The sequence below is a fragment of the Drosophila miranda genome, chromosome 2 (assembly GCF_003369915.1).
Source record: "Drosophila miranda strain MSH22 chromosome 2, D.miranda_PacBio2.1, whole genome shotgun sequence".
In the NCBI taxonomy this organism is placed as follows: Eukaryota; Metazoa; Arthropoda; class Insecta; order Diptera; family Drosophilidae; genus Drosophila; species Drosophila miranda.
In genome coordinates, this window is record NC_046675.1 from 27,978,391 (window position 1) to 27,993,870 (window position 15,480).

General features: G+C 50.1%; 1 protein-coding gene across 1 annotated transcript in view; it reads left to right on the top strand.

The window, feature by feature from the left end:
• The first annotated feature begins 680 nt into the window (after window positions 1–680).
• LOC108155523 overlaps window positions 681–15,480 on the top strand; it is a 62,146-nt gene continuing 47,346 nt past the window's right edge. Inside the window, exon 1 of the mRNA XM_017286371.2 lies at window positions 681–1,235. The gene's annotated coding sequence lies outside the window, so the exon portion shown is untranslated. The remainder of the gene's footprint in view (window positions 1,236–15,480) is intronic.

Here is a 15,480-nt window from a genome sequence, read left to right on the forward strand (position 1 = left end):
CTCTCTTTGCCCTGCCTCCTGGTGTCGCATTCTCTATGTACGACAATGTCGGTACAGTACATAACACGACCCGCGTGGAGCCCTTGCTCCATGGAGCAGCAGCTCTGTGTGGCCCCGAAACGTGGCCCCCGTCGCCGTCGTCATGCTGCGCCTGCATTGTGTTAATGCTTTTTGTTAAGCTACAAGGAGGAGCGGCAACAATGTGCAGGAGGATGGGCCAGGAGGGGGCCAGGGGCAGCAGCAGCAGGAACAGCAATAGAAGGAGTGGAGGAGCCTCATTGTGCAGTTTTGCAGCGTGTGTCGCTTTTTGCGAATGTTTGCCGCACACATACACACGCAAATGCAAGAGAAAAGAAGGGTGCTAGGGAGAGGGGGAGGGTGGTGGACATAGACTCAACACACATAAAGAGCAAAAACAGCAACATCAGCAGCAACAACAGCAATAAAAAAAGCTAGAGAGAGAATGAGCAGAGGACAGCTGAAGAGAGCAGAAACAACACTTGAAGGATACTTTAAAATTAGGAGCAGCGTAAACGAAAAATGCTGCCAGCCACCTCCTCTCCGCTCTCCAAGCACAGGTGATGATCCGAGAGAGTGAACGCCGAAGAGCGACAAAAGGGAGAGCAAAAACTTATCCACCTACGCAGGCCGCTCTCTCGATTTCTAATTCAAGCGCGTCGGGTCATCGCAGGCCAGCACCCGCGTTTTCGTTCCGTAAATGCTTGAAAATGGTTAAAAAAGGTTAATAATATTGAATAATATCGGAAAAAAGTGTCGCGCAGTTGTGTGGTGTAGTTTGCAAATGAAAATACATATATCCCCAGAGCAAAAAAAAAAGATCAGATGGCGGCCAGAAGTGTGTGTAAATATGTGTTAAAATGCAATGCAACAAGTTTATTTTATATTTCTTTTACATGAAAACCAATTGTTTAATGGACTTTTTAAGATTTTTGTGTGAAAAATTCAGCGAAAATGCCAGCAAAGCCCCTCGGTCCAGTTTTCGTTTGGTCACGCGGTTTTGCGGTTTCACCGTGTGGGTGTGTGCGCGGGTGGGTGGGGTGTAAAGAGAGCAGCAAACAGCATGTGCATCGTTTTTGTTTTTGTGAGTGCGAAAAGTTCAGAAAGTGCAGAATGGCTAAGTAGCTGTACAAGCTGAGGAGGGGAAGCATAAGCAACAGAAGAAGTGAGTGACAATGAAAGAGATGGGAAGCAACATGAATTTACGAGCAATAAAGGTGAGTGAGTGGCATGAATGAGCCTTTATACGTGTGCATATGTATGTGTGTATGTGCATACTCCCACGCAGCTAATCCTCTTATCGTTTGAGAGCTCTCCTCTTAACAGTTTGAACAACTTCTATTGCAATTTTTCTCTCCCACACTCGATCTGTCCAGTTCTTTAGTTGTGCGCTCTCCCTCTGTCTCTTTCACCCACGCTGATCAGCTTATGACGAAACGAAATGCTCTCCCCCTCTCTCTCTCTTTCTGTTCGCGCTGGAATGGCGCTTAAACTCAAGCAATTAATGCGAGTAAAATAAAAAGCAAGTGCCACTCTGGCCGATGGCCGAATAGATAAACCCGGCAATTGTTCGCCTTTTTGTTGGACAGCGTTTTGACTTTTGTGATACTTTCAGAGATAGCTCTGCCCCGATAGAGGGGCAATGGAATGGGACTCTATTCTCCTATGTATATTCCTCGCATATATTTGAATGGCCTCGAAAGCTCGTTCAACCAGGTCCTAACTGTGCCACAAGCACAAGCACACACACACACACACACATCGCTGTCACACTCTCGAAAGTTTGGTTCGTTTGCCGACACGCGGCGGACGACACGGCTCAAGCTGGAAACTCAAATAGGAATCTGCAAGGTATTTACCTATGCGCCACACTCTGAAAACCCCAAAAACCAAAGCCCTGCAACACTCCAGGATCCAACTCTAGGACTCAACTCCGACTCCGACTCTAACTCCGACTCTGAACTCGAACTGAAACTCCAGCTGCCAGAAGAATGGAAACTTTTATGCCCAGCACCAGGCACCAGGCACCAAGCACCTCGCTCTCTCTAGTTTGTTGTTTACCACTCTCCGCTCCCGCTCTCTCTTTCTCTTTCTTTTCACGACAACTTGCAATTTTCCAATAAGAGGCAGGGAGGGACAGGGGGAGCTGGGAGCGAAGGTAACGCCGAAAAATTGTTCAAGCACAAACAACGCACGTTATAATATTATAAAACGGAAGGCAGGCAGCGGCAACTTACTCAAGCGATAAAGTTAGTGGAAAGGAGAGGGCTAGAGGGATAGAGGGGCAGAGAGGCTTCAGGGGGGATGCGGACCAACCCATCAAGACGTAAAACAGCTGCTCTTTGGACAGAATCCTGCTTCAGTTCAGCTTCTTCTCGTGGCACTCCTGGAGCCTCGTCCTGGCAACAAATCGTTGAAATAAATGAAGCGCACTGGGCGAAATCAGCAAAAGTTTTCTACAATTTTTCTTCACTTTTGCAATGCGCCCCCCTGCCCCGTCCCTGGCTCTACTCTCTCCAATGCGACATTTTCGGATTTCGACTAATGCTTAGTCCTGCCCCAGTCCCTGCCCCTGGCCCTGGCCCTCCTCTCTTTCACTTGCTGTCGTGTGCCCTCTCTTTCTTTCGCTCTTCTCTCTTTCTTTCCTCTTCCATTGTGTTGACTTACAAATTTAGGTTTCGTTCGACGGCAGCAGCAGCAAAAGTTTGTTTTTGAATTGTAAGTAATTTCTGATACCTTCCGAAAACCCAAACAGAGGAGGAGGGGAGGTTGTCTATGCCAGTGGGAGGGAGGGAGAGGGAGAGGGAGAGAGTACATGTGTGTGCATGTGCGTGGGCGTGTGCGTGTGTGCGTGGGTGTGTTCTCAATTTCATGTTCCACTCAGATTCAGAGTTTCAGTCAATTAAAGTGCCAGAAACCAGAGACCAAAGGCATGTGTTTTTGCCTGAATGCCGCACCCCCCTCTACCCCCCACCGCTAACCACACTTCAGCCCCCCCCCCCCCCCCCCCCCCCCCCCCTCGCCCCTCGCCCCAGCCGCCACTCCCAGCAGTTTGTCTCATAAATTTGTACATATAACTGTCAAAAGCAATTGCCCTTAGCCTTTGCGGCAGTTTAAACTTTCTGGATGATATATTTGTATATGGCATAAATACGTATACGGCAGGCACACGCAGACTCCCACGCACGCTGACACGAGGCATGCCACAGCGAGGTAGGATCAAGGAGTTCCACTGAGAAGGAAGAGGGATCGCGCTCACCAAAGAGAGAGTTTTTAGCGATCTATTCCGAAAGTTTTGCCCCAACGAGCGGCAACAAAACACCAATGAACTCCTGCCACTGCCACTGCCACTGGCACCTCCCCCCCCCCCTCCCGCCACTGTTTTCCATCAAACAATGAATAGTTGATTCGCGGGCGGACAGCCGCAAACTGAATTTTCCCAATTTCCACGTGGCTTTGGTTTTTTTTTTTCCTTCTTTCAGCCGCTGCCACCGTGCGGGGGAGGGCAGGGGGCGGCTGGCGGAAGGTGGAGCACGGCGTGGGGCTGCACAAAATAGTGAATTTAATTTGCATCAATTTTTAAACGGTTTAGTCGAGCGCACACACAGAAATTGCCAAAAATTGCCAGAAATTGGCAGGAATTGATGCAAATTTAGTGGACGGCCCGCCGAATGGGAGGCAGAGACAGAGAGAGAGAGAGAGAGAGAGAGAGAGAGTTTTGGTAAATAAATTTATTATGTACGGTGCTGCTGTTGCTGCAACAAAGCGTGGCAGAGGGTGGCTCGTACTCTTTGGGGAGACAGCTGTCTCTGCTCCTCAGAGGATCTGTAGGGATCGAAGCACTTTGTTGTGTGGGGAAAAGTATAGCCTTGCCGCACACACACACTCCCCTGCCACTTGCCACGTGCCACACCTACTGCTGGGGCAACTCTCGCGTGACAGCAGCAGTAATGCAAATCGGCGTATTGTGCCCTGACAATAGCAGATGCCGTGACATTGTTGTCGCCTCTATTGTGCGGTTCTCCCACGGCGGAGCCCACGCGGAATGATGGTTCGTTCTGTGGCATGCACCACCACCCCCACTCCACCCCCCTCTCTTTGTGGAGGTGTCCGTGTGTGGGAGACGGTGGCGGCCACTCAACACGACAGTCAATTTATACTAATTGTAAGTGTCACATACATTTGTCAAAATTTAAGTTATGGTCTCGCTCCACTCGAGTTCGTGTGGCACTGCCCCATCCTGCGGTTGTTCTGCGGCTGCTCTTGCTGTTGCTGTTGCTGATGTGGATGCCACACCGTGGCAGCACTGTTCTTCATCTGTTCATCTGTGAAAAATCGTTTTATTGTAATCTGTTTGTCCTACAATGTCTGACACCCAAAGAGCAGCATGCCACAGGGGAGGGGCAAAGGGCAGAGGCAGGGGCAAGACCAGGGGCAGGGGCAGGGGCAGGGGCGCAAAAGTTAAAGTGGCCTTAAATGCTTCACAGCTGTTTTCCCTCGAGGAACTTCGGCCATTCACCAGAAAATGTGCCAAAAATTACAGTGGAAAAGAAGTTTTGTAAGCTGCTTAGCTGCAACTTGTGATTAGCACACACACACACACACACCCCATGCCACACGCCCCCCCCTCCCCCCCCGCCACAGAAGCTTGCGGCTTGCGTCCTTCATTAGAGGAAAAAAGCAAAGCAAAGCAAAGCACCGACACCCTGCCGCCCCCTGCCTCCCCCCCGAAGGAGGGACCCCTCGAATGGAGGAAAAAAGCCCAACGAAAATGGAAAACCGAACGAAGACATGCACTTAATGGGAGTGAAAGGGACAGCAGGGCCAGAGAAAGAGAATAGCAAGAAGAAGAAACAGACAGAGACAGAGAAGAATGGCCTGGAATTCCATTCATTGAGCAAGGAATTTCCACACACACACACACTGAGACACAAAGAAAGCAGAAAGCAGCCCCAAAACAAGTCGGAAAAATCACACACACAAAATTAGCAAATCAATAAAATATTTCAGAAAAGGAATGCAATGCCACACCCCCAGAACCCACCCCCACAGCCCACCCCCACCCCCTTTACGCACACAACATTCCGTCCGTGTGTCCTTCCATCTGTCCGGACGGACATTAAACACATTTCAATATTAAATATTTTCCGGCCACATATTCGCTTCGACATTTAATCCAATTTAATTGAGATCTTGTCCTGCCCCCTGATGACTCGATGGGTGGGAAAGCCAGGGAAATATTTGCAGAAATGTTCACTGAAATCAGAAAATAACTCAAAAATGCATTGCGTATAATTCCACATTCCATTTGAGGGGAGGATGGATGCTGGAGCCACTGGGAACACTTTCCGAACTGTTCCCAGAGCTGTTCCCTCCTGAGTGCCTTCAAAGATCATCTGGGAAGGCTCCATTCAACTACCGAAAGAGGATCTCGCACCGAATCTCTTTCGAAATCTCCATTCCCTCCATTCAGAGGCATCGCTCCTGGTGCTTCCAATCTGCCAGTGGTGCTGGCGGCCACTTTTCCCGCTGGCAGAGTATAAGCCTTCTACATTTTTTTCTATTTATTTTCCCATTTTTTTTCGGTGGGTGAGTGCCTGAGTGGGTGGGTGGCTGCCCGCTGCCTGGGCAAATTTAAATGTTTTTAGTTAAAGCGGATTAAAAGTTCGCTGCATGCCGCACATACATAACCCATGCCCATGCCTCGTGCCTCGTGGCTCGTGGCTGTGCCTCCTGCCTGCAGCAGACCCTCCTCGCAGCATTCCTCCCCTCGTAACCATGTGGCCTACTTTGGGTTCGGCTCGGGCTATGGCTCTGCTAACCCCATGCATAATTAACGTGGCCCTGGCATGTCCTGCCACTGGTGGTGGCACCCCACAGACCCCTGGCCTTCTCCTCCACAGCTACTGCCCCTCCAGCTGCCTCCAGCTGCCTCTGGTGCAAGGATCTCCTCTACGCACATCGAATTTTAGGCAAGAAATTGATGGCCCGGCACCGAATAGAACCAAAGCCATGCCGAGGCGAGGCGTCTATTTTATTGGCAAGGCATAAATTATTCCCCCCAAAACCGAAAAGAAGAAACTTGTAAGCCGATGGCACAAAATTTTGATTGTCTTTCCAGTTGGAAGAGGGTTGCAGCAGGGGAGGAGAGAGAGGGAGAGGGAGAGAGAACTTTTCCAAGAAGTTTCATAAATTTTGGGGCCTTCCTTTCAATTGAAAATTAAATAGTGTCAGGGATTATGGCCATACAGAGGGGGTGAGGGGAGGGGAAGACAGGACATCTGGTCGGGGGCTTCTGATTTAAGGGGATATACATACTACGTATGTATGTGTGAGCGTATAAGTTGCATTTACAATTGATTTAAAAATCCCCAACAAAAGCCACTGTCAACAGCTATCGCCATCTCCCTCTCTGTCCAGTCATCTATCTCGCTCTCCCTCTCTCTCGCTCTCTCTGGGATTCTTGCATTGTCATACGCCTCCCTCTGTCCCTCTCTCCCTCTCTGCTGGCATTCATGCATGTGTGGAGTCAGCGAGAAGCAGTACCTCCTCCCCTACCCTCCCCTCCCCCCTCCCTTTACCGAAACCCACTCGAACGAAGTGTGAACGGCCAGTGGCGGCAGGGAGGGGGAAACGGGGAATTACGGTGGAATGGCGGCTGCTAACGGTAACAGTTTTCAATAAATACTTTTGCCTACGTGTGTCTGTCCCTCTGTCCCTCTCTCTGTCTCTCTATGTCTCTCTCTCTGCCTATCCATGTGTGTTTGTCGGTTGTGTGTGTGTGTGCGCGACGACTATGAGGTGTGTAAGTGTGTGCGAGTGCAATGCTGAAAACTTTTTTGCCTGCTCATTTCACCCGTTGTTTCTGCTGCGGCAGCGGCGGCGACGACTATACCCTGCCAAAAGGAAGGAGAGAGATGGACTATGGACTTCTCGCTAGGATCAGGATTTGCCTTATAACTGAAGCGAGTCTGGAGAGAGAGAGGAATAGAGATTGCTTATGGAATGATCGCTTGCAAGAGAGTGGGAAGAGAGAGAGTGAGAGAGTGGATCTCGGGGAAAAGGGGGAAAAAATACATCAAACAAGAGAGAGAGAGAGAGAGTGAGAGCTAAAGGGAGTAAAAGCCATGAAGACAGAGCCTAACATTCCCCAGAATTCCCTTTAAATTCAATTTACATCCTCCCCAAAGCGAGTGATCGCCTCCAAAGGATCTTAAATCCCCCATTGAACCCTCTGAACCCAATCCACTGGCAATCCCTCATAGAGTCTGGGTTCAGGCCGTGTCTATGGTTGTCGGCGGGTGATTTACACGCCGGATACGACGGATACGACGGATACGACGGATGCGGGATGCGTATCCGTTGGAACGTATAACTAATTGCCGGGCGGACAAGTGATTAATCCCGCCATGGAATCGCGGAGAGCATTAAAGCTTCGATCCGCCGATTCCCCGTTGCGACTTTTCCGCGCTTGCCCCCCCCCCGACTTTCCCGCTGAATAATTCAGTTTCTTCGGTGCGATTTTTTTGTAGCTTTTCCACATTCTCCTGTGCTCTTTTTTTGTGTTTTTTTGACTGCTCATTTCCATGACGCGCATTGTGCAGAGGCGTGCCCCAGAGCGGTGGGGCAGGGCGGTGGAGGGCCGGGCCGGGGGCGTGGCGTGTGCTGAAAACTTTGCGCTTTGTAATTGTGTAATTATGGGAAATTAAAACTGTTGGCAAAACTTTTCTGCACACACACACGGTGGCGGCACGGGGCTGTGGCAGGGAGGTGTGTCGGGGGCTGTGGCAGGGAAGGGAAGGGGATGAGGTGGGGTGGCACAGAGATAGTTTCGCAAATCGATAAATGTTTTGCATTGCAGTTGCAACTTCAGCTAGTTTTTCCACGGGGAAGCACACCCGAGACCCCCCCCCCCCGGCCCTCGGTAGCCGGCAACCGGCTCTGATTCTGATTCTGTTTCTGTTTCTGCCTCTGATTCTGTTGCCTGATTCGGTTTCCTGGTTTCTGGTTTTCTTTTTCCCTTCTCCCATCTCTCCTTTCTGTACGTGCAACACCCCCCGCCTGCCCCCGGTCTCCTTCTGTGTTGTGTGGCCCCTCTTCTTCCCCCTTTTTCGAATTTATGCAACTGTTTTCAATGAGTGAGCGATTTATGTTAAGTACACATGTTCTCATTGGATTCTCTTGGTTCTAGAGAGAGGGGGGAGAGAGAGGAGAGGAGACCGAGAGAGTGGAGGAGGAGCAGTGGAGCGGATGTGCGGTGGTGTGGCACACACATAAAAGACATCTGCAGAAAATGAGTGTCGCAAACACGCAAACAGATACAAGGACAAGAAGAACGAAGAACGAAGAACGAAGAACGTTGCACGTGTGTGCTTGTGTGTGTGTGTGTGTGCCCCATAACAATAAAAATTTATTTTCAACTTTTTATCATACCACCCCCCCTCCCAGCCAGCATACCCTTGACAGGCAGCCCCCCCGCCCCCTCCCTTCTGCCCACCCCACATGCCACTGGCTGTGGCAGCAGTGTGCCTGCCTCTCGCTCGCCCACTGTTTCCTCTGGCCATCGTCGCACTCGCAACGTATACATATTATTATAACGCATTCGCCTAGGTGTACGGCCATCCGCCTGAGCAAAAGAGCGGAGATTTCCCTCCATCCGTACGTCCGTCCGTACGTTTCGTTGGTGCGCAATTTGTGTGCCACATGCCCCTCTTCTGCCTCCTGCCTGCTGTGTCCTGTGCCTTTGGTTAACTGCCATATGTGTGCGTGTGTGTGTATCCTTGTGCCTGCAGCCTAAAAGGAGAATGTGGCACTGGGTTCTGGCTACGTACAACAGTGCCACATGGACTATCAAATTGTATTTGCAGCCAATACAAATGAGCATACGGCAGGCCATTTACCAAAAGCCAGGAGCCCACCTACGCCCACTCCCACTCCGGCCACACACGCCCCCTTGCGGCATCAACCACGCCCACTTGCTGGCCCACTTGCTAGCTCTATTCTGCTGCATGCCTCATGTCCATGTCCATAGGAATGAAATGAAGCGATTTGGGGCTGCCATTTAACCCATTAACGACGACACCTCCCCCACAGGACACAGCCACCCCCAGCCACCACCACCCCCCACTGGTAGACTGCTAGAATCTCTAATGGAATAACTGCGATAATGCCCCAGCCACAACAGCCTGCCACACACGCATCCTCCTGCAAGCAGAGGTAATATTCATGAAGGAGGAACTTAAGCCTCAAAAAAGGAAAAACATTGGAATTCTGGTGAATTTACTGCTTTTTGGGGGGCATGCAACGACTCCCTGAATGACTGACTGTTTCCCCAGAGATGACAGTCGTTAAACGGAAGCATCACCCATCACCCATCAACAAGCGACCGCAAATTAATTCGTGTGTCATCAAAAAGAAAGAAGAAAGAAGAAAGGGAAAGGGAGAAAACCCCCAGAAAAACGCACACAACAGATGAGGGATGCTGAGGGATAAACCGATGATGGAATGATGGGATTAAGGGGTTAGTGGAATGAATAGAACTTGACACTTGTGCAACACTGTCACAGCAATCAGTGTTGCACAATTCAAAAGAGTCTAGCATCAGGGAGGCGATCAGAGTATGTTCCAAGGACCAAAAACACTCTTTAAATGGTTATGGTATTACCTAACTAGTGTTGTAAAACCAATTTCAGTGTTGAAAAGTGTTGAAGATATCCACGATTCATAGAATGATGACAGAAACACTGTCGCGAATATTCAGTATGTTCTAAGGATGTGCACACTCTTCTAATGATTTAACAGTGTTGCACAATTCAAAAGAGTCTAGCATCAGGGAGGCGATCATCGAGTACAGCGATCAGAGTATGTTCCAAGGACCAAAAACACTCTTTAAATGGTTATAGTATTACCTAACCAGTGTTGTAAAACCCATTTCAGTGTTGCAAAGTGTAGAAGATATCCACGATTCATTGTACGAATATTCTGTGTGCTCTAAGGATGTGCACACTCTTCTAACACTTAAACAGTGTTGCACAATGCATGGCAGTGCTGCAAAGTGCACAAAAACCAAAGGAGCAACGAAACAAGTGACAAATGAATATGTGAATAAGTGAATAAGTGAATAAATATTCGTACCGTAAACACTTTTGAATTTTGGATTGCACTGCCATTCGTTGCACTTGTGTGGGGCAGGGCACTTGTCCGGCTTGCAGCAGCATCCACTTTCATTTGAATAATAATTTCGTGTATTTGTCTCTGGGTTTTCCGGGGCTGCCGGGGAAGGAGCCTGCCTGGGCGGAGGCCTGCTACGAGTATGTTGAATAATTAACCCGAAACTTGATTGCTTTCGAATTGGCAATCACTTGGCCGAGCATCTAATCCTGTTTGTGCGGGCATTAGGGGGTTAAGCTCTTCTGCTGCTGCTCCACAAAAATTCAATTGCTGAAAGGAGGAGAAGCGGCAGCAGCAGCAGAGAAGCTGTCAAAGCTTTAAGCAGCGAAGAAAACCTTCGTTATTTCCAGCATTCCACTCAATCTCTAGTTGGATTGAGCTGCCTCTCGTGCCGCGCCGCCCCGTGCCACATCCTTTAGGGACGGAACTGCTGCTGCCACTCGTCATAGCAGTCGTTGCAATGTTGCATGTCAGCTTACAAGCATCGCGCTTTTTATTGTAATGTCGTATTATAACTGCTGCAACGTCTTCGAGGAGACACGACCTGGGGACCTGGGAGGCATCAAGGAGAGAGAGAGAGAGGGAGACTCAGGGATGGGGGACAGAGACAGACAGTCATCCGCATCCATTGAAGACAATCGCTGGGGCACGCTAATTGGAAGAGTAAAAGGCAGCAGCAAGGGGCAGGAGGGGCAGCAGCAAGGGGCAGGAGGAGCAGCAGCAAGGGGCAGGAGGGGCAGGAGGGGCAGCAAAAGGAAGCACGAAAATCTGCTGCAATCTGATGATGAAAATGGGGCTGAATTTTGAAAGAACCTTTTCCCATAAATCGCATAAATTTGCTGATGGCTTTTTGCACTCGTTGCTTGTTGTTGCGGCTGCCCCGTGCCCCCTGCCACATGCCCCATAGCCCATGGCCAATGGCCTATTATGTATTATTATTATCCCTTGCCACCACTAGGAGGGGGCATGGCATGGCATGCACCTGGCCATAGCCATAGCCATAGAGCGGAGGGGGAGGGAGAGGGAGGAGCATTATGTTTTCTCTTTTGGCCACACGGATATCCTGCGGCCCAAAACACCGACACACACACTGATAAAAGATGGTGGAAAGGATGTTGCAGGGGTGGACACGGTGGCATGGTGGCACGTAGACAGAGGCTTACGCATGCCGCAATAATCCATGGCATAAACATTGGCAAATCCGTTTGCGTTTTGTACAAACATGGCTAAAACGTATTGGCAACAGAATTGGTCTAAAGAGAGCGGACGCCACAAGCGGGGGGGGCAGTGGCGGTGGCAGAGGCAGAGGCGGTGGCGGCACAGAAAAGAGTCAAAGCTGCTGAGAGTTGGACGATTATTTCTGTGGCACGTGGATGCGTTTGTTAGCATTAAGTCATAAAAACGTGGCAGAGGGGCAGACGGGCAGAAGGGGGGGGAGAAAGTAGAGAAAGTGTAGAGTGGGTGGCCGAGAGGAGGCATTTCTAAGCAGAGGATAAACGGAGGAGCAAACAGGGAGAGGGGGAGAGAGAGAGGGAGAGCAATCGAGTAGAATATTTTCTATGGAATCCGAAAAGAGTCGCAGATGAAAGGGGAATCGAAGAGGAACGAAAAGGGGTGCAAGAGGGGGGAAGGAGCAGTGCAGAGGAAGTGCCACACAACTAGAGGAAGTTGTCGAAGGACTAAGGACTCTGCCATTGGCATTGTCAGGCTGTTTATCGTTTGCTCCTGTGGAAAGTCACTCGCATACCCCAAAAAGGGGCAAGCAAACGACAGACACAAGAAGAAGAGCCAGAGAGAGGGAGAGTAAGGCATGGGGAGGACGAGTGAGAGCCAGGGGGCAGCCAGAGCACAATGGAGCAACGCTTTGGGGCCAATTGCGGGGACAAACACACACACAGACACAGACACAGACAGAGAGACAGACACAAAGACACAAGACTTTTGCTTGCCATTCCACCTGCCCACCGCCCACCGCCCACTCCACTCATCTTTCAATCTTCCAAGCAGCAAGTGGTTGCCTCTTTGCCTCCTTAACTTCCTCTGCTCCTCCCCTTGCCCCACTCTCCACAAATTTTCCTTTTGTTTTCCCTTTGCAAACTCTCCAGCAATTTTGTGGTTCCCTTTGTCTCTGAATCTGTCTCTGGGTTCTCTCTCTCTCTCTCTCTCTCTGTGGCATGCCCCATTCATTCATTGACAGCAGCAGCAGCATGCCTCGTCCTTGGTCCTTTGGTGCTAATGCAATCTCACCTTGTTATAAACTTATCCCAGCAGCCATCTCCTTAGAGAACTTTGAGAACCTCAAAGGGGGGGCAGGGCGGTGCTTTCCTTATCTGCTTGTGGGCCAATTATCGGCTAAAATATAATCGAGTGGCGGAGACAGAGAGAGAGAGAGACAAAGAGAGAGAGAGAGAGAGGACACGAATGGTAGATCCGATAAACCGATTGCCCCGCAGCCGCAGAGGCATTTTCCACTCGATTGATCTGCTGTCAGAAACAATATGGGGATTATGCTGTTGCCACCCCCCCGCAGCACCCGCACCCCCCGCACCAAGCAACTTGGGCAAATATTTTGCCAGTAGGCGTGGCAGGGGCTGAGACATGCCTCTGTGTTTACCTTCAATACGAATCGAATCCCGGTATCCCCTTCGATAAATATGTATCTTTTTATCTACGAGACGACGTAGATATTCCCCTATGCAAATGTCGATTGGTCGACGGAGTGGATCATAAATCATCCCAAATGAAAGCCGAAAAAGGTACCGAAAGGTGGGAGGAGGAGGAGGAGGAGGAGGAGGAGCAGGAGGAGGAGGAGGAGGAGCAGCAGGAGGAGGAGGAAATTATCCTAAAAGTTTTGTCCTTAATTTATTTGTAATTTTCTTGCTGCCTAGGAGTTTGGCTCCCGCTCTCTCCCCCTCCCCCCTCGTCTCTCCCCCTCTCCCTCGGAGGATGTGGTAGGGGCCTTTAGTATCTGATTTCTGGGTTTATTCGCTTAATCCTTTGCTAACTGCTTGAAGAACTAAGAAGAACTTTTTCTCAAGAGACAGAGAGAGAGGGAGAGAGAGAGGGAGCGAGGGAGAAAGAGAGAGAGAACTACTCCTGCACGCATCCTGCGTTGTACGCACACAGTTTTCCCACACACTTTCCATGAAATTGGCCACAGAATTATTTTCCCTTCATTTGCCAACCGACACTGCGGCCCCCCCTCCCCCTCCCCTCCTCTGTGGCACCCCCCCTGGCATGCATCCGATTAGCAATTTCCATGCACTCGAAATGAGGGGAAAGCAGAGAGAAGAGAAGAGAAGATTTCATTATCAGAGCTGCTTGTTTCTCCTTCCCTCCATGTGCTCCACTTCTCTCCCCCTCTCCCCGCTCTCCCCGCTCGGTCCTTAAGCACTTTCCATGCATTTAAACAATTTTCATTCTATTTCATTTTCCATTTTGCAAATGCTTCTCCCCCGACAAGGAATTTTGCTGCCGTTTGCTGTCAAAAATGTTGATGGAAATTTCATACATTTATTTGCCGAAGGAGTTGGAAATATTTGTGCACAGGTTTACAAAGCACCGATTGATACCCTGGACACACGGCAGAAGCCTTTAAGCCGGCCAGGAGCTTTGTGGCAGAGAGTTTGAGAGTTCCAGAGAGAGAGAGAGAGAGAGAGAGAGAGAGAGAGAGAGAGGTGTGCTAAGCCAGAGCTATTCCTATCTAGGATGGACTCTCGTTGGCAGGGAAACAAGCCAAGCCACACTGGGAGAGAGAGGGAAATAAACTGTCACTGCCAGAAGCCACTCTTCTCTGGGGGGGGGGGGGGGGGGGGGGGGGGGGGGGTTATTCCCCATAAATGGGATTACAGGATGTATAATCATGGATATTAATCCCCCAGGGTATCAATCCCTACAATCCACTTGCTCTGGCATTTCCACTTGTATTTGTTGTTGTTGTTGTTGCATGTTGCATGTTGTTGCTGGTGCGTTTCATTCGTTCGTACGTTTCTAAGCCATTAACTTTGCCACTTACTTGGGGGGGGGGGAGAGGCTTGGGGAGGCTTCACTCTGCATGCAGCTTGAGTGAAGAGGGAGAGGGGGGGAGAGGGGGAGTGGTAGTGTGGCAAGGAGGGACGACAAGTTGCACATATCGTAAAATATTTAACGCTTTTAAGAGTTCTGAGGCGCTGGGAAGGTAATCTCTCTCTCGCTCGCTCTCTCTCGCTCTCTCTGGGGGCATGCCCCCCCACCGTAAGTCATCCGCTTAGGAGAGGCGACCATTTGTCTAAGTCTCTCTTTCTGGCAGTCACCCCTCACCGCCCAATGGATGCCACACTTGCCACAGCAGCATTTTATATTAAATTTTAGTGAAAAAAAAAGAAAGCAAGCGAGAAAGGGCTATCGAATCGATGTATGAATATTCTCTGACCTTTCCTCAATAAATTTTGGTCCCCTAATCCCCTCCCCACCCCTCCATTCACCGCCCCCCCGTTCCCTCTCGTGTGGCAACGAAAATTTGGACGTGATTTTCGCTTCACGCACGCATGCCGCACCTAAGAAGAGGCAGTGGCCAGGGGGGGCAAGGGGGGCAAGGGGGGGGCATGGACTTGTCTCAGGGATTGGTTACGTTGTCCCATGGTCCCCCCCCCCCACGTCGTGTGTCCTTCCTTTGGCTGTTTTCTATGTCGTGGCACGTATTTTGGATTTCTGCTACATTTGAACTTAATATTTCTGCCCCCCCCCTCGCTGCCCCTCTCCCCTCACTCTCTCTGTCTCTGGTGGAAAGTGGAAATTTGCTCGCTTTTTTGGCAACATCTCTGTTTTAGCCAGGGGAATTTCCTTCGTTTGCTTTGCCTTTTGGCGTGTTAATGCCTTTTGGCTATCAATTGGCCATTATGTGCCTGGGAGGGTCGTCCTGGCTGCTGTTTCTTCCGCTACATAACCATTACCAGAGACTCCTGTAATTCCGTTGTGATTTGGGATTAGGTCTGGCTCTCGTTCTGGCCAAAAGAGAGAGCCAGGCAGCGGACTTCAGGGCGGACCAGACACATGAACACGCCATAAAAATATCTCGGCCAAAAGGCAATTGAATAAATTGTGACCTTTACATTGATTCCACGCGATCCCCCCCCCCCCCCCCACCGCGCTCTCCTCCCCCTCTCAGCATCCACTGCTTGCCCCTCGAGTAAATAAAAGTTGAAAAACCATTTATTTTCTTTGACTTTTGCACCCTTTTTCCCCTCCGAAGCACGTAAGCTGCTGTCCAATGTTTGCCACTGCCACTGCCACTGCCACTGCCCCTGCCTCTGC